Consider the following 22293-nt stretch of genomic DNA (forward strand, 5'->3'; position numbering starts at 1 on the left):
TCTATGGTGGAATGTTGACTGGCTTAATCTTGTGCTGGTCTTAGGCAGACAACCACAGCTGCTGAGAATTTGTGAGTGCACTGGTCTTGTCATATACAGAAGACACTGCTTCCCTACAATCCTCCCCACTCTCTTGTCCTTACAATTCTCTGCTCCCACTTCCAAAATGATCCTGAGCTTTGGAGGAGTGGGTGTGATTCAGTGTCCTACTTATGCCTGAACACTCCATGGAATCTAGTTCTCGACGCTTTTACTGACTGTTAGTTTCTGTACTAATTAATGTTTGCTGCATAAAGAAACTTCTCCTGTGGGATGTAATTGCTGCACTAATATAGGGAAATCGAGATGTCAGTTCGCTAGAGTCTATTAAAAAAAAAAAAAAAAAAAAAAAAAAAAAAAAGTAATAGGTTCACTCATGGAGCTTGTGAGCTCCCCAACCAAGGGTTCTGGTCAGATGTATGTATCAGGCTTGTATTTCCTCCTATAGAGCAGTCCTTAAATCCAATCAGAAAGCAGTTGGTTGGTGCCATGATATTTGTGTCACAATTGTGCCCATCAATATAGCTTGTCACACTGCTGTTACTGTAGTAGTTCACAGTTGAGTAAGACTATTGTCCCAGCAGCCTGCAGTACATACCTCCTTCCAGGACTATGAGGCCTCAGCAACAGAGAGAAAACTTCCTGGTCAGTACCTGTGGGGCAGTAGGCTGTGAGAGGCAGCTGGGCGCCTGGTGGAGCACAGGCCTTGAATCCTGGACTCTAATGGGACAGAAGGTGTTCAGCTTTGCTCCTGGGTCCCTGGTTCCTTTCACTTAGTTTCAACCCTCCACAGCCCCTCCCAAAGAGAGGTTTGTGTCACCCAGTACAGGCAGAGGGCATGACTACAGGCCTCAGCCTCAAGAGATTTCCATATTAATGAGATTCCTTAAGGCAAGAGGGCATAACCAATTAAACATTCCTCCCCAGACTTTTCTCCCTCCCGATTTAACTCAGGTCTGCCCTGAGAAACTCAGAAGTACAGCCAGATTCATCCACTTTCCACCATGACAATAAACCTTTAAAACCATGGACTTCTTCGTGTCTTTCGGACAGGCCGTGGAGAACCATGGAGGGGGGCCTTAGACTACTGAGCTGCTGTTTAATCTCCCACTGAGGACTTCTCTACATTCCCGCAGCGGTGGCTGCCAATCCAAGCAAGCTAGCGGAGCCAGCCTTCATCCAGCCAAGGGAGTGCCGCAACCAAGACTGGCGGGGTGGGGAAGGGCTTCTCTCCCCCTGGTTCCTCTCGCTCTGGGCCAGCCCATATGCCATCATGCTTGGTTCTTCCGTGGCTCCCACCGCTGGGAGCCCAAGGACCGAGACCACCGGCCTCTGGGTCAGTCGCCTCAGTCAGAGACCCCCCACTCAGGAGCCCTGCGGGACTTCAGGCTGAGACTTTTCCAAGCCCAGGTGGAGCCCGCCCAGCATCAAGTGGCATGAACTCAGTCAAATTCCCAGAGCCGAGGTTCCAACCAACTGGGGAGGCATACACATGGGAACCACAACAGTTCAACAGGACCCACGCCTGCCCACGCACGAGCTACCGCCCCTCAAATACCAACTTCATTTCTCCATGTCCTGTGACCAAACTGGTTTCTTCAGCAATAGGATCTTAATATCAAGTTCTGGTAGGCAACCAAAAAGCAATGCCGATGGCCTATAATGTTTGGGGATTTCCTCCAGGACACCCCTGATATCACCTGGTACTTGAGCTTTAAAATACTTTTATTAATTCTTTATGAATTTCATACAATGTATTTTGTATGAAAATATTTGATCCTATTTTATAAGCACTCTCTCCATATTTGTAATCTTACTTTATATATTGCCATTTATATGTTACAAACCTCACATGAATTCTAGTAATTACTTTACATATTGTACATATTATATAGGATCTAGACTCACATAAGTTCATGTTTGCAAGGTATTAGATTGATTGTCCCCTTTACTGAGTCTGATTTGCTCCATCCCTTCCTGAAGATTTCAATTGCTGTCTGGTATCTTTACTTAACCTGAGAGCTGTGTGTCAGTTTTGTACATGTCTTTTATGCTCCTGTTTTCTTTTTTTCTTTTCTTTTTTTTTTTTTTTTTTTTTTTTTTTTACTTTTATCTGCATTTATTTTATGCTGAATTTATTCCCATGCCATGAGCTTTTGTTTCTTCAGTTTCTTCTGGGATATCTTTTTCTTCTGTGCAACCTCCTCTTCTGGCTTTGGAACAATCTGTCCCTTCTCAGTGAGGATCATCTCAATGTGGCAGGGGGAGCTCATGTATGGACTAATCCGGCCATGAGCTCTGTAGGTTCGTCTGCGCATCTTAGGTGCCTTGTTCACCTGGATGTGTTCAATGACTAGAGAATCTACATCTAAACCCTTAAGCTCAGCATTACTCTCTGCGTTTTTAAGCATGTGCAGCAAAAACTCTGCACTCTTCTTCGGCCACCGTCTCTGTGTCCAGCCCCACTGTTTCGCCTAGGCACACCTACCAACTCCACCATTATACCGACGGAAGGGCACACATTGTTTTTTTAAAGTGACATCCTTCAGGTACTTGGTAGCTTTGCGGATGTGCATGCCCTTGATGGACTGAGCAGTTTCCCGCGTGTTCTTAAAGTGAACACGAAGGTTTGAGCCTCGTGATTTACAAGATTTCGTGGGATTTTCTGGGTCAAGAGAGTAGCGAACCATCTTCACGGGTCACCTTTCACCGCTTACAGGAAGAGACGCTCCTGTTTTCAAATGGATGACATTTCAGCATTCTGTAAATCCAATAACGTGTGTGCATGTACATTGTTTTATTACGCAGTTCTTACCAGGAGTACATACCCAATACTGTTGTCTTTATCATGTTTTAACTGAGGTGAAATTTGTGTAATGCTAAACTTATTAAAGCGGAGAACTCCATGGCTTTTATTTTGCTCATCATGTTGTACAGCCCTCACATTCTTTAGTTTCTTTGGTTTGAATGTTTTATGGCCTCAGAGAAATTACACACACCTTCTTCCTCTTCCCTTTGCAAACACAGTCTTTCACCCTCAATGATATATCTATTCTAGATGATTTACTTAAAAATTCATACATTATGTGATTTATGTCTGTTTTTCACTAGAGTGTTTTCAAAGTTCACCCATAAGTACTCCATTCCCTTTTGTGGTTATATAATATTTCACTTTGTGTACAAACAAAATGTGTTTACCTGTTTATGGATACAAGCATTGATCTTTTTTTTCCTCTGAGCTATTATTAATAACTGCTGTTATAAAAATTCTTGTATAAATTTCTATGCATGCAATGTTTTCATTTCCCTTGGATGTAGAAATAGGGGTAAAAATCTTAGGTCGTATTCTGTTTCTGATGTTTAAAAAATATTGTTTTATTCTTTGAAAGCTTCATACAATGTATATGAACCATATCCATTCACCACTACCTCTTGCCAACTTCCCATCCCATTTCTTTCTCAACTTCATGTCCTTTTTAAAACTTTTTTTCCTTTAATTAATAATTCTCTAAATCTAGTCAGTGCCCATATGAACGTGTGTGTCTATTCACTGGGGTACAAACAACCTGGCAGTAGCCATATATTCAAAGAAGGGTGACTCTCCTTCCTACAGTAGCTATAGACTGCCAATAGTTCCTCTGACATGGGTGGGGCCCCAGAAGCCCCTCACCCAACCATGCTGAAAGTTGAACTGGCTTGATCATGTTCAGGTCTTATGCAGGCAGTCACGCCTGCTTTGACTTGATGCATGCATGATCATGTCCAGAGAAAGCATTTTATAGCTCTCTCTATCTGTTTACTCCTCTTCCTCCTCCTCCTTTTTCCTCTTCCTCCTCCTCCTTCCTCTCCTCCTCCTTCTCCTCATCCTTCTGTGAAGTTCCTAGAACTTTGGGTAATTTATGATTGATACAGATGATCCATTTGTAACTGAGCACTCAGAGGTATTTATAATTGGCATTTTGACTAGTTATGAGTCTCTGTATTAACCACAACTCACTGCAAACAGAAGCTTCTATGATCAAAATTAAGAGCATCACAAATCTACACATATTAACACAAAGACTTCGAAGGCAGTTTTACAGCATGATCATTTAACAGAACAACAGTATGTTTCCTCCAGAATCTATGATCTTCCCACTCATGGGCTTTGAGCATGTTTATAGTAGTAGGTATGAAATCTCTCCTACAGAGCATGCCTCATAGCCAAGTAAAAGCAGATAACCCTTTACTCATCATGCCACTCTTATACCAGCATACACATCTTGCCAGCAGGTTGATACTGTATGTAGCCTGAATGGTCCAGAGCTGTGTAAGACCACTGATAACTTTTCTCCCCTAGCAGCCTGCACTGTGTCTTATGGAACAATGTACAGTAGTAAGTAGGTCGCATATGTTCTAGTTAGCTTGAAATAGGTTTCTTTACGTCCTGCATCCAAAAGGAATCTTCAGCAATAGACTCTTACCATCTAGTGTCATCTGCAGCTAGGAACAATGGCAAGTTCATGTATTGTCTGGGATGCCTCTGGGGCCTTTCTGACCCATAGGGAGGTATCCTGTGTCTGGCACTAAGATTTTCATCAATAATCCATGTCTTCTGGGAGCAGCATTATCTACCATGCTGGATGGGTACTTCTATGTAAACTCTCCCTCAACAGCCCCTTCCCTTTCTCTTATCCAAAACTAACACATACAAATTACTTCCCATGTACCAGTGACAAGCACACTGGAAAACATATCAGAGAAACAATCTCATTTACAGTCACCACACCATCCATAAGACAAACAAAAATAACTCAGAGGAATAAGCATAACTGAGATGAAAGACCTCTGCAATGCAAACATTAAGGCTCTAAAGAAAGGAATTGAAGAAGCTACTAGAAGGTGGCTCATTGATTAGAAGAATTAGTAATGTGGAATTGGTCATTCTACGAAAAACAATCTGAGGATTCATCATAATCCCAGTCAAAATTCTAGGGCCATTCTTCACAAACATAGAAAAACAATCTTGAAGTTTATGTGACAGCACAAAAAACAAAGGACAGCCAAAGCAATCTCAAACAAAAAGAACATGGTGGAAAGAAAAATACAATATTAAAAATAACATGATACACACACACACACATCAAACAAACAGACAAACAAAAAGACAAAAATAGGTACACAGATCAGTGGAATAGAATAGAGGACCCAGATATTAGTCCACACAAATGCAACTACTTGATTCTTGACAAAGATACCAAAATATATGTTGAAGAAAAGATACTATTTTCAACAAATAATGCTAGGAAAACTGGATTTCAATATACAGAAAAATTACACTGAATTCTTATCTCTCACCCTGCAAAACTCAACTCCTATTCAAAGATCTCGACATAAGACCTGATACCCTGAACATGCCAGAGCATAAAATAGGGAGATGCTTCAACTCACAGGGGCAAGCATGGATTTTCTGAACAGGACTCCCACGGCATAGGAAGTAAAACCAATGATCCACAAATGGGGTCACATGAAGTTAAAAAAGCTTCTGCACATTCTCAAGTCTTATCTCAACAGATGAAAATCCTACTGGCCCAGCTCATTTAGTCAAACACTTTTCACCTGAATGCCCCTCCTCAACTCTAAAAAGGTCTCTTTGCCTCTGTGTATCTCCAACACTCCAGAGCTGCTTATTTCTTTCCATTGTCATGTTACTGAATCTGAATTCTTCCTTCTTCTATAGTGTGGTTTTTCCAGTTCATCCCGGCTTCTTCAGTGTGGACCTCACATAGCCTGAGGGGGAACATTTAGACACCTTTCTCTGGTGTAGGCTTTTTAGCGTTGCCTTCCTCCCCAGCAAACCACTCCACACTGTTCTTGGCTTCTGGCTGAAACATATTCCTGTGAAGTAAACACTGTTCCTCTGCCCAGGATTCTTTCCATCCCTCCCTCCTTTGCAATGCTAGCATCTCTCCTCCTCTTGTCTCAGTGCAAATGCTTCAAGCTTTCCCTATAGTATTCTCCCATTCAGCCCATTCATTTCCTCTACATTTATTGACAATTTATCGTGGTCAGTTTTTTTTTTTTTAAATATAGTTTTACCAAATGGTTCAGGCAGACCTAAAACTTATGTAGTCTAACATTGCCTCAAATACACAGCTATCCTTCTGTCTTAGCTTCCTGAACACTAGAATTCCAATCGTGTTTCCCATGCCTGCCTTAGTATACAATTATCAATTTGCTTAATGATTGGGTTCATGCAGTTCTCCCTGGATGATAAACAGGGCAATACGAGCCACAGTGGTTTTCAATATTACTGTGTAATAAACGCCAACAAGTGATAAGACATTCCGCCCTCAGTGAATCCACCCAGACACTGTGCTAAGGCTCATATGAAAATCTATGTGTATATACACATTAATGCATTAAAATATATTCACATGACTATATTCATATACATGCATATATGTAAACAGGCACATTAGACAAACACATCCATTTAATCTTTAACAATTCCCTGGACTGCATACATTTCTCTTGACTTAAGAGCTGATAAAAGTTAACTCCAGAGTGGATAAGTAGCTTGCTCATAGTCATGCTGTAAGTGCCTGGACTATCCTGCTGCAGAGCCTATGCTTTGAAACCCTCCTTGGTGCAGCGCCAAGAACAAAGACATTGGTCAGTTAACACTTCTAGAATCAAAAACAAGCAGAGGAGCAATGCTGTCCCAGACATGTTCTGAGAACATGGAAGTGCTCTGTTTGCGCTGCTCTTCACTCTCCCTAGTCCCCAGTGCTTACTAAGTACTTGATGTGTGGTACTTAGTAGAGCTCACAGACTAGATCTTTCATTTCATCTCATTTCAATTAATAAGTTTAAACAATATCTGGCTACTGACTGCCATAGTAGACAGGAAAGTCCAAGACGTTTGAAATCCTATTGCTTTTGGTTCCTTGATGGTCATGTACAACCTCAATGAGCTCAGTTCTGAAGACAGAGCTACACATCTATTTCCATCCCCACACCCTGCTTTTTATCCCGAGCTCTCTGTCTCGTTTTCTAAACAGTCTTCTTCCTGCCACTTCGCTGTAGCTGGTAGCACCATGTTTTCCCTCCTTAATATGGCTCCAGCAACGCCAACCTCTTTCCTCTTCAACAGTGCCCTAAACAGTCCTCTCCAGAGGTTTACATGGTCAATGAGCATCCGATGTTTCCTTGGGAGTCAGTGCTTGTTAAGGTCCTTATCCCAGGAGAGACACAAAGGCCAGTGATCAAGGTCCCTGACTAACAAAGAAGTGAAGATGTTAGCATGTAACCTAACTCAGAGAAGGGCCTTGGTCAAGGGATTAGTGTGATGAGAAGACAGAGGACCTGTGTCTGAAGCTGCATGGTTCCAAACTAGGCTGCAGGAGCATCTGGCTAGCCAACACCGATCTCACTTGCACCTCAACCAGAAGATAGACAAAAGCAAGCCTTAGATATATTGGCACAAAGTCACATTGTCTAGATGAAGAACACTATATTTCTTTATAAAATAACAATCAAGGAGCTTAGGATGTGGCACAGTTGGTAAAATGCTTGCCACCCAAGTATGAGAACCTGAGTTTCTATCTTCCAAATGCTATCTAAAATGCTGGGCTTGGTGGTTTGGGGCTGGGTTTGGAATCCCAGCTCTGAGGATATGGAGACAGACAGATGCCTAAGGCTTGCTGGCAGGCCAATCTAGCCAATTGGTGAGCTCCAGATTCAATGATAGACTCGTAAAAAAATAAAGTGGAGAAGCAGTTGAAGAAGAAAATTGATGTTGATGTCTAGCCTCCACACGAACGTGCACCCACCCATTCACCCACACATGTACACACATAAAATAAGAGCAATGAAGATATAGAAGATAAAAATCAGACAGGTGAGGAGGCTGAGTAGATGACTCAGTACGTACAGTACTCGCTGAGCAAGCATGAGGACTGAAATGTGTGTATTGTTAGCACCTACATAAGTGCCGGCTGGGTGTGAAACCCTGCTTAGAAGTTCAGCACTCAGAAGGAGATCCTTGGAGCGAGCTAGCTAGCAAGACTAGCCATATCATGAACCCCAGGTTCAATTGAGAGTCCCTATCTCAGTGAATAAAGTGGAGAGCGATGAAGCTTCAGGCCACTAAGTGCACATCTATGCACAGGCACCCCCATACATATATGCATACACACCATGTGGTGATTTAAATATGCTTGACACAGGGAGAGGCACTATTAGGAGGGGAAGCCTTGTTGGAGTAGGTGTGGCCTTGTTGGAGAAAGTGTGTCACTGTTGGGGTAGGCTTTGAGATGCTCCTCCTAGCTGCCTGGAAGAGAGTCTTCTCCTGGTTGCCTTCAGAACAAGAAGCAGAACTCTCAGCTCCTCTTGCACCATGCCTGCCTGGACACTGCCATGCTTCTCACCATGAAGATAATGGACTGAACCTCAGAACCTGTAAGCCAGCCCCAATTAAATGTTGTCCTTTATAAGAGTTGCTTTGGTCATGTGTGTTTCATCACAGCAATGAACATCCTAGTTAAGACAGAAGTTGTTGCTATGATAGGTCTGATCATGTTTTTGTTTGTAAGATGTAGATTGTGGGTCTTTGGATTTGGAAAGCAGTGGACTGCTTTAAGTGGGGATTAATGGGCTAGCCTAGTAGAAATGTGGATGCCATTGGTGCTGAGGGTGATTTGAATTGTGCAGACCTGGCCTAAGAGGTTTCAGTGGAGAAGAAATTCAGTTTGTGGCCTAGAGACTGTTTTTGTGGTATTTTGGTGAATAATGTAGCTGCGTGTTTGCCCTTGTCTGAAGAGTCTACATGAGGCTAAGGTAAGAGATTTATATTAATTGCATTGACAAAGGAAGTCTCAAAAAGAAAACCCAAAAAAACAAAAAAACAAAGTAAAACAAAACAAACAAACAAACAAACAAAAAACCCAACAGACACTTTGTTCTCTGGTTTAGTCTTATGATGAACATTTTGATCAAGCATAGTAAGCTTAGAAAGGAAAAGTACAAAATGTATGGTTCAAAGAATAAAAGGGTACCAGGAAGTGCAATGGAGCTAAATCCTGTGTTTGAGGGATACACACATTAAGGGAGTGGTAACTCTGGGGCAAGATCCCACCCAGCTAGGCTAATATTTTATGCATTTGCCATTGAACAAGGAATAGTTATATCTAGACATTATTATCACCTGGTTATTATTCTCCTTTTCTACTCTGGAATGAACTACAGTCCAGAAATGGAGGGTACACTTGTGATACAGATCTTGAGACTAGAAGGCATAGGCTTTTGTTCCAGATCTTGAGGAATAGGGGCCATGAAAAGCTTAGGCCCAGTCATGGTGGTATACACTTTTAATCCCAGGAGACTAAAGCAACGCAGATCTCTGAGTTCAAAGCCAGCCTAGGACAGAGCAAGTTTTAGGTGAAGAAATGCTTAAATCCAGGAATATTGAAAAATGCTTTTAATCCCAGTATTCAGGAGACAGAGCCATGTAGATATCTGAGTTCAAGGTTAATCTACAGAGCAAGTATCAGGACAGCCAAACTTATGCAGTTAAGGAGTTGGAAAACAGAAAGCTGGTGATAATTTAATAGAACAAGGGGGCCACGTTCCAGTCCCAGCAAGCAGCAGAACTCAGCAGCTTTGGCTATGTGATCCTGGCTTTAGAGGCAAGAATAGAAGGGACATCTGGGACAATCGATGCTACGACAATTTCTTAGCTGGAGCTAAGAAATTAGTGATGGTTAAGAAGAGATCAGCATCACTGAGTTGAAATCTTCTGGGAAGCATTTTCTGAGAGTACAAAGAAGTTGTGTTCCAGAGATAGACAATATTGTACCTCATGCTTCAGCCAGACTTATTAATGTGTAAGAATCACTCAGATGGCATTGGTTTTGAGAATATGAAGGGGTCATGGAGAGCATCTGAGCCTTGGCACTGTGAGAAGCCTTCTATTGGTGAAGGTGCAGCCTCAGTTATAGTTGACAGCCCAGGACTGAAGGGGCCATGCAAAGAAGTTGAGGTTTGCTACCATAAAGGGAGTCTATGGATGGCTATTGGTGAAGCCTAGTTGCAGTGGAAGCCTAGTTGCACCAGCAAATTTGAGGTCCCAGTACCATGGGATGATCACCAAGAACAGCAGCAGCAGTAGAGTGGTATCACCAGATTCTAGAGTGTTACAGAGGGCAGAGCTGGAGAAGTGACCCAAGACCTTTGGAGGGGCCCAGAAGATCATGTGTGAATCCCAGACATTGTAACAAGAAGCTGTAACATTGAAGTTGCCTTGGAGACTCCAAAATGTTCAAGATGCCAGAGCCATGAGGAAAGCTACTAGAAGGGAGTGGATCCAGTCAAAGAAAGTTGTGCTGCAGTCAATAAAGCAGAAAGAAATTGGACAACAGACATGGAGATACAGAGTTTGGAGTTTGTGCAGCTGGTTTTTAGTCTTGTTTGGTCCAGTATTTCCTTACTATGATGCTTTTGAGTGGTCATTTACATCCTTTGATATTGGAGATATGTGATCTGCTTTTTTATTTTTTTAATAGTACATTACAGTTAAGTGATTGGTTGAATCTCAGAAGAGACTTTGAACATTGGACTTTTAACATTGTTGAGACTGTTATAGACTTTTGAAGTTGGACAAGTATATTTTTTTATTATGGTATAGCTAGGTTTGACCCCCATAGACTTACATGTTTGAACAAGCCTATGAGGGCCAGGGAGTAGAATGTGGTGGTTTGACTATGCTTGGCCCAGGGAGTGGCACTGTTAGGAGGGTGGCCTTGTTGAAGTGGGTGTAGCCTTGGAGAAAGTGTGCTACTGTAGGGGTGGGTTTTAAAACCCTTTTCCTAGATGCCTGGAAGATAGTCTTCTTCTGTTTGCCTTTGAAACACCAGATACAAAACTCTCAGCTCCTCTAATACCATGCTTGCCTGGATACTGCCACCAGGATGATAATGGACTGAACCTCTGAATCTGTAAACCAGTCCCAAGTAAATGTTTTCCTTTATAAGAGTTGCCATGGTCATGGTGTCTCTTCATAGCAATGAAAACCCTAAGACACCACATATAGCAAACACCAAGAAAAGCTCAGACTAAGGAAATGAGTGTTCCCCTGGCACAAGTACAGCCCTGTGTTCAACACCCCCCCGACACACACACACCCTATAACATAGCAATAGCAGCAACAGCAGACAGGGACTGAAATTCAAATTCCAGAGGCCAGGAAGATGCAGCAATGGATATAGATTAGTCCTTGTGAGTTCAGAGCTTGTATTGTGGACAGTGGCCACTGACTGGGGCGGTAAGAAAGCCTTTGTTTCCTCCCACCATTCACATAGTTGGAGTCTCGCTTGCAGTGTATGTAGGCTAGAGCAAAATGATGCTGTTTGTTTGGATTTTGCTTTTTCTGTGGAATATCTACTAGGAAGCAATGTGCTTTTGTGTGTCAAACATTAGAAAGGACCCACTTCCTCTTCTCCAATGGACTTGGGCAGGAATCAACTGTTCCATTTATTCCCAGCTGCTCTTCACTTCCCAGCTGTGTACTAAGTGTGTGAATGCTACAGAGAAGCAGTGTTTTCTCCACAAAGAACTTTCTTTCCCAGCACCATGCCTCTAAAAGTGAAGTTTCCCTGGGTCATTCATATGACAGGAAGCCATAGAAGAACACAGAAGCACCCAGCTGATGGTCAACAGCCTCATGATTTAACATCATCATTACCTGTAAGAGGTGGAGTAACTTTTTTTTATTGTTTTCCCAAACTTCCTTAAATTTACTCACAAATTTTAATAAATCAGGTCATTAGACACAAAATCAAATGAGATTTCATTGTGATCGATAAGCTGTTCCTTAAAGATTAAATAACAAATCAGGAAGTGGGAAAATACTCCAAATTTAAAAAAAGAAAGAAAGAAAGAAAGAAAGAAAGAAAGAAAGAAAGACTAAACAAATAATACCCATGCATCCTAGACAAAGGGAAATCTCTCTTCAAGTAATTCACTCCCTGTGTGTGAGTTATCTTCTCTGCCTCCTAAAGCATAGTCTAAGATTGCCAGTTCGTGACGAGAGCCTTCAGCCTACTTGGCCAAACAATGTAGTTATTTTCATAAATATTTTTTTTTCTTCAGACAGGCTCCTCATGATTCAAGCTTGTTTCCAGATAAGAAGTCACGGTGCAAGCAATTCTAAGATCAAAGCCTTTCCTCATGCACATTCATATCTTAGGAGATAAACACAAATCGACAAGCTCGGAGGGCCCCACTGGGTGTTTAGAACCTTACCTAACCTCTCATAACGTGTTCACCTTGCCTATGACTGGCTGGGGGAGGGCAGCTGAATACAGAACTGCTTTCATGAAGTACAGGAGTTTCATCTTAAGCCCCAGGACACATAGGTGGCTGGGTTTTCCCAGTCACATACTGTGTTCATGGAAGGGAAAACAGTCACCATGAATCACTATGTTTCACTATTTAAAAAGGGGTACTTAATAATTTCCCTTTTGAAAATTAACCAAGCCTGTGTTAACCATTACAGCAGTGACATCAAAAGTATCTGAGAAACAACATCAGGGGACCTCTGGGCTACCATATGGTACCTCTGAGGAGCTAATCACAACTCCATCACTTCTCCACAATAACCTTCCACCCTCCATATCCAGGTTCCAACAGCAAAACCAAAAGCCTCCATTAGCCTTGGAACTAGGCCATTGCACATAGCCACAGAGCACTGCTCTCACAGACTTGAAACTCTTGATCATTCCTATGGAGAAGCCCTACAGTTTAATTTTTCTGTGAGATTCACCAACTGCAGTGAGATTTCTATAGCTAGTAAATCATAACTAAGATGGAGCTTTGAAAGTTAATTCAGGCCAACTGCTGACTAGTTTAAAGGAAACTCCTGGAAGCGAGCAGTAGAATATGTTATCCAGTCCCACATTACAATTTAACAACAACAACAACAACAACAACAATCACATCTCACTCTAACTCCTGTGGAAGGGAAGATGTAAGTCCCCCAGATTTCAACCTATTTACTTCCTTGGTTTGAGTTTCAAACCTCATGAGTGATAGGCATGCATTTCCCAGTCTCCTACTTGTTTCCCTCTTCTATGTGATTAACTCGCAAAACTAGCTGGGTCCATGGCAATGAGTAGGTAGTCCCTGTTCTCACAGTTACATTAGTTATGTGGCTGAAGATGCTTCAGACATGTCACACTGCTGTACTCTGTAGCAAAAACTAGTGGTTGGCTAAGTCAGCCATGTGTCTTCTTACTCAGTTCTCCCAATGAAGCTAAGAAGAAGCTGGGCACTCAACTACTTCCCCCTCCTTCTTTGGAGGTCTACGTCATGGTGTGACACCATTATAACCAAGGTGATGTAAAGTCTTCTAGGAAACTTTGGATAAAATTGTTTCCTTCGTTGATTAAAAAGAGAGCACCGTCATTAGAAAGATAGTTTTCACCAGCACTCTGTTGCTCACTTTCTACCTTGACGTCATTTGGAGTAACAGCAGCCATGTTGTGATAATGAAGACAATGAGTGCATGGGAAATTATCAACTAACAAACACAGTACACATAAAGGAGCTCTGGAGACCAGGGAGCACCCAAGCCAATCCTGGAAACGACCTGATTGTGCACCGTTTCGGTATCTGTTAGGTGACAGTCATTAAAATTTGCAACTGAAGTTGCTCTCAAAGAAATATATGATCTTATAAATATCATATTTCTCTGGTATAGCACATGCCTTCCATAAGCAGCTGCCAGAAGATCCCTTTACTGGCTGGCATAGTACATCTGACAACTTCTGTCTCCAGTACTTCAGAAGGCCTGGCACTTCTTTGCATGCATGTTGCCAGAGTATTCAGTCGGAATGGATGCTTGCCTGCATCTTACGTTCAGCACAGACTTGTTGGGAAAGACATAGGGTGAATGAAAAACACAGCACTGTCACTATCCTCAGCAACATACATCTTACCCAAGTCTTTTCCTTTTGCAATTGAATTTGAATATGAAACCATCATGGGAAAGTTTTAATAGGACCTAGAAAACAGAACTTCAAAATACTAAGCAAGGTGTGATGTGCCACAAGTGTACATCTCAGTTGTCAGGAGGCAGAGGCAAGAGGAACACAAGTCAGAGCCTAGGCTGGGCTACAAAGTAAAACACTTTCTGTCTCTCTGTTTCTGTCTCTGTCTCGTCTCTGTCTCTGTGTCTGTGTCTGTCTGCCTGTCTCTCTCTCCTCTCTCCTCTCTCTCTCTCTCCTCTCTCTCTCTCTCTCTCTCTCTCTCTCTCTCTCTCTCTCTCTATGAAAGTAGGAAATAATATTGTTTAGTTTCTAATGCCTGAGAGATAAGCTAGAGCAATGGCTCAGCCAGTAAAGTTCTTGTTTAATAAACACAAGGAACTGAGTTCAGATCCCCACAAACCACAAGAAAAAGCATGGCAGGTGGCATACACTTGTAATGTCAGTGCTGGGGAGATAGAGACAGACAGACCTCTGGAGCTGTCTGGCCAGCTAGCCTACTTAAACTAAAAAATTCCAGGCCAGTGAGATATTCTGCCCACAACCCCGAAAAAGTGGCTGGCATCTGAGGAATAATACCTGAGGCTGACCTCTGTCCTCTACAGCCATGCAAGCACAAGCACATTTATACACACAAACTAACATGCATGCACAAGCACATTTATACACACAAACTAACATGCATGCACATGCACACATATACACACAAACTAACATGCATGCACATGCACACATATACACACAAACTAATTGGATTCTAAGAGGGTGATTGGATTCAGCTAGAAGCTAACAGGATCTAATTGGTTGTCATAGCACAAGACATCAAAGGCAAAGGTTGCAGCTTGGCGAGTTCAATTCACAGCTCCACCACTGGCTTTGTGCATTCTCATCAGTAAGTTACCTCTATAAACCTTGTTCCTTACTCTAAAGTGGGGGTCGTTTCTAACTCAGGAAGCTGTGTGTGGGTCAGAGAATGGATCCTGTCAGAAAAGACATGTCAGAAAGCGTCCACAGGTTTTAGCTATCATTGCTTTTCTAATCTATTTGGTACTATCTGAAAGTTGCTTTTCAAAATTTTTCAGTGTATCACTCACATCTAGATTCTGGCACTGCAAAGGCCTTCAATACTTAATGAAAAAAATTAAAAATAGCTGCTAGGTAGCCAAACTATCTGAAATGTCTAGTGTCTTAGAACCCTGGGTCCAGATAGCAATAGCCTGAAGGTTCTGTGCAGTGCTGTTCTTACCTCAGCTTTTTTTTTTTCTACAAAAAAAAGTGTAAATAATAATGGTATTTTCCATTCCAAGAATTAGAGTTGGTGAATAGGCTCTATTTGCTGTCTAACAGATAGCAAGTGGTGCATAAAAATTGCTCTCACCAGGTGGTGGTAGTTCATGCCTTTAATTGAAGCACTCAGGAGGCAGAGGCAAGTGGATCTCTGTGAGTTCAAGGCCAGCCTGGTCTGCAGAGAGAATTCCAGAACAGCCAAAACTATAACAGAGAAACCTTGTCTTGAAAAACAAAACAAAACAAAAAAAAGCTATATGTGTGGTGTGTGTGTGTGTGTGTGTGTGCATATGCACAAGTGTATGGGTGCCTGAAGAGGCCAGAATAGGGCATCAGATCACATGGCACTGACGTTACAGGCTTTTCTGAGCTGCCTGACATGACTGCTGGGAACTGAACTTGAATCTCCTGCAAGGGCAAAAAATGCTCTTAACTTCTGAGTCATCTATTCGGCCTCCAATGTTGTTTCTTTACAACCAGCCCTCCAGGAGGGCTAATTCACTGTATTAAATAAACATATACATTGTATTGAAGGTTCCCTGTTTTGTCTTCTAGACTCTTTCTAAATCCTCAGATCCTCAGCTAAACACTGGACAGATAGAGTTCTTCCTTTTGCCTTACTATGAACATCAATATGCTAAGGTGGTTTTTTTTCTTTTTAAAATCACATATCATGTCAATTCTCACCACATAAAGTAAACGGTTCCACATACGGACAAAGATTCTCATTCAGAAATGTGTAAGTAATTAGTTTTCTAAATATAATTTTGCAGATTGGTCATGGGTAGATTATTCTGGGAGCTCTGGCTAAGATAAACTGTATATCCATTCTTCTATCACTGGTGATGCTACATACATGATGCACAGAGGCAGGCGTCTTCATGTTTCCTAGGAAACCCCAGAAGCAGCACTTCCTGGCAGCCCACAACTGCAAGCATTGTCCTTCTTTCTCCATCTGTGAAAGGACTGACAGACCTTCATGGAGACTGAGGGGACAAATGGAAGTCCATGTGTCAGAAAGAAAATCTCCAGGAATATTCACTCACATGGAGAAAGACAGCAGCCAGAACACAGACCTCTCAGGATTTCAAATCTCCAGACATACAGCTGCCAGAGGAGTGTCATCAGTGGGCAGAGGCAGATCTCTTGAGGATAGATCACTGTGGAGTGGGAGGGAAATTTACCCTCAGAAAACAAGCCATAAAGAGGCAATGGGAAATTCTGACTCCCAGGGAAGAGGTAAGAAGAGACTTTCTGTTGCCCTCCCCAGTGACCATGCCATCCTCTATGGGTATTATATTTTTTTCTTTACTGTGACAGAGCACTCAACTCAAGCAACTTAAAGAAGGAGAAATTAATTTTGGCTCATGACCTTAGTGGGTTTAACTATCCAGGCTGTGAGGGGGCCATGGGGAGGCTTTTGGCTTGGTTTGTTCACATCTTGGCAAATCAGGAAGCAGAGATGGGACTGAAAGCAAGAAATGGCCTCCAACCTTCAAAGCTTGACCTTACTTGCCTATATTTGCCTGATATGTCCTACGTTGTCACAGTTCTATCACCACCCAGGACAATGGCACCTGTTGGGACCAAGTTTCAAATGCATGAGCCTGTAAGGAGCATTTCACCTTCAAATCATAACACATACCAAAGTTCAGTATCTCTGATGATGGGAAGTGGGATGTGCCTTCCAGCTCATGTGGTTCTCTCAGTTTTTTAACTGATGGAAAGGTGCAAGAAATGAGCCAGGCTGAGCCAGAGACTTTGACGAAATAGTTTAATGAATTACTTCTCTCCTGTATGGATGCTAAGCTGGTAAGTTATGCCAAGGTCTGCTGGGGACATTTCAAAGATGAGTCAACCCAAGAGAGTAAGACAAACACAATGCTCAGGAAGCAAGAGGGAAAGGAGAGGGGGGCATAACCAGGTCAGTGTTTGAGAATCTGCAGCCAGCCAGCATGCCATGAATCCTCAGGACTTTTCAGTTACAAAGCTGGTAAATTCCCTTTTGTGTAATCTGGTTTGAATCAGTTTCTAGCACTTACAACTAAAAAAACAAAACCCAGCTCTGACTCATAACTGAGGAACAGAGAAAGTCATGCCAACTTAGACTTTTGCCTGAACACACCAAGACTCTTTAATGTGATATCTGTGTTGGCCTAAGCTCCTCATGCTTCCTCAAGTACTTCCCTATAAGCTCAGTGTCTCTGCTTAGACAAACAGAATTTTACTCACACAACAAGGGATCAAGTGTTTGAAAAATCAGGACTATTCCCCCAAACCTGGAACACTTGAGAAAACACACTTCCTGGTAGTAATGATCACACAAACTTGGCTACCCAAGAGAACTCTTGAAGCATGCCTTTCAAAGTCACATTCTTCCGTTTAGTAATCAGGCTAAAAATAACCTTCCTACAACGACTGGCTGATGATTGAAACACATTGCCCCAGAAACCCTTGGACTAATTATCAGCAGCACATTCTAAGCTGGACTGCCAATATTTGGACCTTGCAGAAAGACGCCTGTGGAGAATTCAGCTTACACATCCTACTCTTCCTGCCCCTTGACTGTCTTTATGTGACCCATCCCAGTAACTCCATTCCTTAGAATCTCAATAAACTTATGGTCTTACAGTGGTAACATCATATACCTTATAGAAAAGTTTATCTGGAAGGTGTGCAAAACCAAGTTTGTTCACACCTGTCCTGTTGTATAAACCCAGGACATGAGAGGCTCAGAACTAATCCACTTGTAACTCTTAAAAGTGGCTTCTAGTGTGGGTTGTGATGGCACTCGTAGACAATCATTTGTCTTGCTCTTGTCATCCACAGGGCTTCTACTTCTCATGGCATCTCGTGTTTTGGTGTCTCAAATTCATTCATGAGAAAACTGAAACTCAAAGCTGTTGAGCAAAATTATTAAAATTTTTGCCTGAATAAATGGTGAGTCAGAGCCAGATTCCAATTCATTTCTTCTATTATCCACAGGTCACTGTTGTTAACACCTACTGTATTTCTACTCGTTATGTGTGGGTGTGTATGCAAGTTATGTTTGTGTGCATGTGTACATGTGTGTACATATGCATGAAGAGGCCAGAGGACAACATCAGATGGCCATCTTTTCAGCCACCTCTCTCACCAGCCTGCAATTTGTAAAGTTGACTAGACTGATTGGCCAGCAAGCCCCAGGGTCCATCTGTTTCCACCTTGCCAGTACTGGGATTATAAGTACACACTGCCAGACTGAGTTTGATTTACAAGAATCCTAAGGATCAAATGCAGATTCTTATGCTTGCAAGACAAGCCCTTTACCAAACAGAGCCATTTCCCAGCCCTTCTTAGGCTCACAGAGAGCTCTGCCACTTCTGGGCCATCTGTGTTTCTTTCTCTAGCTTGATAATATTAATAAGAAGCTTATAAATAATTGTTTAAGCACAGACCCAGCATAAAGATGAAACAGTTCCATTTCCCTAATACTTGACCAGTACTAGACATTGTGCTAGGCCTTGGCAGTACAGCAGAAGGCCACAGGGACAGAGTTTGTGGTCTCAGACACAGAAGCAGGGACAAGGAAGCCTGTGGTGTCCCAGGAGAAACTAGAGTGTAGCAAGTCAAGGGAAGAGAATTTGGCACAATTGTCTGTGCACTGGGACCTCAGCTTTCAAACCAGGAAAGGAAAGTTGGACTTATTATCTGCAAGCTCTTCAGCTGCCCTGAGGCTGTTTGTTTGTTTTGTTGTTGTTTTTCTTTTTAGTCATCTTCCTGAGGTTTTTTTTTTTTTTTTTTAAACCATTGGGAATGTTTTGTTTTATTTTATTTTGTGTTGGTTTTTTTTGTTTGTTTGTTTGTTTTGTTTTGTTTTTTGGTTTTTTTTTTTTTTTGGTTTTTTCGAGACAGGGTTTCTCTATATAGCCCGGGCTGTCCTGGCACTCACTCTACAGACCAGGCTGGCCTCGAACTCAGAAATCCGCCTGCCTCTGCCTCCCAAGTGCTGGGATTAAAGGCGTGCACCACCACTGCCCAGCTTTATTTTGTGTTTTAAGATTACAATATAATTAAATCATTTCCCCATTCTGGTTCTTCCCTTCAACATTCCCATTCCTTACACACACATATCCTCCTTACTCCTTTTCAAATGTGTGGCCTATTTTTCATTACTTGTACACACACACATTCCTAAATGCATAACCATCGCCTGTTCAGTCTGTACAATGCTACTTGTATGTATTTCAAGGGATGACCAATGGAATTGAATAATCAGTTGGTATACTTGTTCCTAGGGAATATTATTTCTCCTACTCTCTGAATTCCTTGATTACCTGTAGCTCTTTGTGTAGGGTTGAGGACTCCTGAGCTACCCTTCCCACCTCCACCTCTATACATGCTAACATGTTTAATAGTTATTGACCTTGTTCAGCTCATGTTAGGCAGTCATGTTAATAAGACTTTATGGGTGTAGCTTCTGACATTCCTAGGAGACACAAACTCACAGCAGACTCCCTGTTCCTCTGGTTTTTACACTCTTTCTAACCTCTCTTTCACAATGATCACTGAGCCTTAGGTGCAGGAATTGGTTTGTAGATGTATCCATTGGGATTGGGCTTCATAGGTCCACATTTTTATTGGTTGTAGTCTTCTGTAATGGTTTCTATCTGTTTCAAAAAGAAGCTTCCTTGATGAGAGGTGATGACAACACTTATCTGTGTGCATAAGGACAAATATTTATAATGTAATTAAGGATCAGCTCTGTCTAAGAGACTCCCAAAACATTACGGACTTACTATTATCCTTGGTCTTGCTTGGTTCCTAAAGGTAGAAGGTAAGTCCCTGGCTTAGTTGCTTGCCATAACAAAAATACTAAAACCAAAACCCAAACCAAAGCATTTAATTTGGGGGCTCAGAGTTCCAAAGGTTAGAGTCCATGACCATCATGGTAGGGAGCACAGTAACAAGCAGACAGGCATGGTGCTGGAACAGTTGCTGAGAGTTTACATATTTTCCACAAGGAAAAGGAAGCAAAGAGGGCTACCTGAGAATATCATGGACTTTTAAAAACTCAAAAGAACACACCTCCTCCACAAGGCCACACTTCCTAAACCTTCTCACACAGTTCCAGCAAAGAATTCAGATCTATGAGACCATGGAGATCATTGTATTTAAAATTCCACATTCCACCACCTGACCCACATATGTCATGGCCACATCATATTGCAAAAATACATTTAGTCCATCCAACTTCAAAAGTCCCAATAGTTTTTCACAGTCTCAACAAAGTTTAAAAGTTCAAAGTCCCTTCTGAGACTCAAGACTCTTAATACTAACCACCTGTAAAAAGCAAAAGGCAAATTACATACTTCCAACCTATAATGACACAAAATATATGTTACCAGTCCATAAAGGAGGAAAGGGAGCATAGTGGGGAAGGACTGGTCCAAGGAAAGAGTGGAATCCAGCAGGAAAAACTCTAAATCCTTTGGCTCTACGTTGGATGCTAAAGGACTTGGATGGGTCTTTCCTTACAGCTTTGCTGACTACAACACACTCTCTCTTAGGCTGGTTCTGCTCCCTGTATGTAGCAATCCTTAGAGCCACCTATGGCAGCTCCAACATTTTTGGATCTCCAACACAATCTAGACTTTATTTCACAATCAAAGCTTTATGCAATAGTTCCTCGGAGCCTCTCAGTAGGGACTCCTCTGCCACAGTGGCTTTCCTTAACCACAAGCGAGGACTTCAAAACTCCTTCACTTGGCTGTGCTTCCTGACATTAAACTGAGAACCATGAAGCCAAGGCTGTTGTGTTCCATGGACTGTTTGGGACAGAACCTGGCCCTCTCCTTGAGTTATATTTGCATAAGATTTGTTGTTGCTTTAATAAGAGGTATCCTTAGGCATTTTCTTTTCACACGTTGGAAGTTCAGTTGGGTGGGGTGTTGCCCTGAGGCTACCATTCGCTTTACTTCATTTAACATCAAGCCTCTCATCGCCTTCAGCACAAGCCTTCATGCCAACATTAAATGTCCCATTCCTCTTAAACTGTACATTTATGTTTCTTTTTGCTCTGTTTTTTTTTTTTTTTTTTTTTTGGTTATAGATCTTCATAAGAGTGATTACTAATAACAGAGTCATTATTAGGATATCTTGAAATCTCCTCTGCCAGTGAAATTAGTCCAAAATTCTTCAATTTAACTTTAGGCAGATTCTTATGACAAGGAAAAACAAAGCCACATTTGTTGCCAAAATATCACAATGTTCTCTAGCCCCCATGACTAATATTATTTCCCTCTGAAATCTCTTACGCTGGACCTCCATAGCCTGCCATATTGCTCTCAGCACAATCGTCTTCCAAGCTCCTACCATGATAACCAATTAAGCCGTGATTACAGAGGTCAACTGCTTTCCTAGCCCCAAATCCCAATCCCACATTCCTCCCAAATACAGCAGTGTAAGGCCTGTCGCAGCAGTATCCTACTCCCTGGTACAAACTTCTGTCTCAGTTACTTCTCTGTTGCTGTGACGAAGCGCCATGATCAAGGCAGTTTATAGAAGAAAAAGCTTATTGGGAATGGATAGTTTCAGAGGGTGAATTCATGGCCATCATGGTCAAGGGAACCAGGCAGTAGCAAGGCAGGCAGGGTGCTAGAGCAATAGCTGAAAGCTACATCTTGATCCACAGGAAGAAGGCAGAGAGTGAAAGATAAATGAAGGTGATGTGGGCCTTTGAAATCTCAAAGCACAGCCCCCAACCCCCATGATGGTCACAACCCTGTGGGGTCCAGGAAATGAAATGTAGTGGTCAGAATGAGAATGACTCCTATAGGCTTATGTATTTACGTGCTTAGTCTCCAGTTGGTAGAACTGTCTGAGAAGGATTAGGAGGCGTGGCCTTGTTGGAGGAAGTGAGTCACTAGGAGTGGGCTTTGAGGTTTTAAAATGCAGAGTCATT

At 42.1% G+C, this 22293-nt stretch overlaps 1 long non-coding RNA gene across 8 annotated transcripts in view; it reads left to right on the forward strand.

Moving 5' to 3' along the window:
• Window positions 1–22293, forward strand: part of LOC143443487 (uncharacterized) — a 401606-nt gene that overhangs the window by 287065 nt on the left and 92248 nt on the right. For 6 of the 8 annotated variants that reach the window (XR_013112531.1, XR_013112528.1, XR_013112532.1 and 3 more), the window contains 2 exons: window positions 16243–16589; window positions 18180–18290. This is a non-coding gene — a long non-coding RNA (uncharacterized LOC143443487). Of the gene's footprint in view, window positions 1–1092; window positions 2964–16242; window positions 16590–18179; window positions 18291–22293 lie in introns of those variants that run through there. The other 2 variants (XR_013112535.1, XR_013112533.1) reach the window with 2 other exon arrangements.

The sequence above is a fragment of the Arvicanthis niloticus genome, chromosome 9 (assembly GCF_011762505.2).
Source record: "Arvicanthis niloticus isolate mArvNil1 chromosome 9, mArvNil1.pat.X, whole genome shotgun sequence".
In the NCBI taxonomy this organism is placed as follows: domain Eukaryota; kingdom Metazoa; phylum Chordata; class Mammalia; order Rodentia; family Muridae; genus Arvicanthis; species Arvicanthis niloticus.